The 1382-nt window shown below is 48.5% G+C and overlaps 1 pseudogene; it reads left to right on the forward strand.

Moving 5' to 3' along the window:
• The first annotated feature begins 2 nt into the window (after nt 1–2).
• LOC105818733 lies at nt 3–914 on the forward strand (annotated as a pseudogene).
• Nucleotides 915–1382: the final 468 nt, after the last annotated feature.

Genomic DNA, 1382 nt, shown 5'->3' on the forward strand with positions numbered 1-1382 from the left:
AGTGAGGACTCAGAGTTCCTACTCCTGGGGACCTCAGAGAGACCTGAGCAGCAGTGAATCCTGTTTTGGATGTTCCTGTCCATGTACCTGGTCACGGTGGTGGGAAATGTCCTTATCATCCTGGCCATCAGCTCTGACTCCCACCTGTACACTCCCATGTACTTCTTCCTGGCCAACCTCTCCTTCACTGACCTCTTCTTCATCACCAACACCATCCCCAAGATGCTGGTGAACTTTCAGTCCCAGAACAAAGCCATCGCCTATGCAGGGTGTCTGACACAGCTCTACTTCCTGGTCTCCCTGGTGGCCCTGGACAACCTCATCCTGGCTGTGATGGCGTATGACCGCTATGTGGCCATCTGCCGCCCCCTCCACTATATCACAGCCATGAGCCCTAAGCTCTGTATGTTGCTCCTCACTTTGTGTTGGGTGCCCTCCGCCCTTTATGGCCTCATTCACATCCTCCTCATGATCAGAGTGACCTTCTGTGGGTCCCAAAAGATCCACTACATCTTCTGTGAGATGTACGTCCTGCTGAGGCTGGCATGTTCCAACATCCAAGTGAATCACACAGTGCTGGTTGCCATGGGAGGCTTCATCTTCCTCACCCCATTAGGGTTCATGATCACGTCCCATGTCTGCATCATCAGAGCGATCCTCCAAATACCCTCAGCCACTGGGAAGTACAAAGCCTTCTCCACCTGTGCCTCCCATTTGGCTGTGGTCTCCCTCTTCTGGGCGTGGTGTACCTGCAGCCCCTGCACACCTACTCCATGAAGGACTCAGTAGCCACAGTGATGTATGCTGTGGTGACCGCCATGATGAACTGTTTCATCTACAGCCTGAGGAACAAGGACATGCATGGGGCTCTGGGAAGACTTCTCCAAGGAAAAGCCTTTCAGAAGTTGACATGAGGGTAATTTGGGGCATTGAAGTGGAGACTGGAAATTTCTTCCACCCTGTGCAAGGCCTGTGGGGGATATAGGAGTGATTAGAACATAGGACTGGCTCAGAATGAGTCCATTGACTGTAGTGAAGAAAAGACACCTATGTGTAACCCAATGTCCCGCAGACCTCACCAGCCTTGGCAATAAATAGTCACCTAACATCTGTAAATTGAGAAGCACATACCTAAGTGGTAGCTGTGAGGATCAAATGAGACAACGTGCAGAAGTTCTTAGCAGAATGCTTGGCCCAAAGTAAGCACTATTGTTATTAAGCAGAGATAGCGGAGCAATGGCAGTGAGGCCTGAAGCAGCCTAAATTTTATTGTTTTTATTAAACAAATAATATGAATTTATTGCAGAAATATTAGAAATACAAATAAGTCAAAAATAATTATCTGCATTTCCAGCATCCAAGGATAACTATTGTTTGCATTT

Source organism: Propithecus coquereli, unplaced genomic scaffold, assembly GCF_000956105.1.
Source record: "Propithecus coquereli isolate 6110/MARCELLA unplaced genomic scaffold, Pcoq_1.0 Scaffold45, whole genome shotgun sequence".
Classification (NCBI taxonomy): domain Eukaryota; kingdom Metazoa; phylum Chordata; class Mammalia; order Primates; family Indriidae; genus Propithecus; species Propithecus coquereli.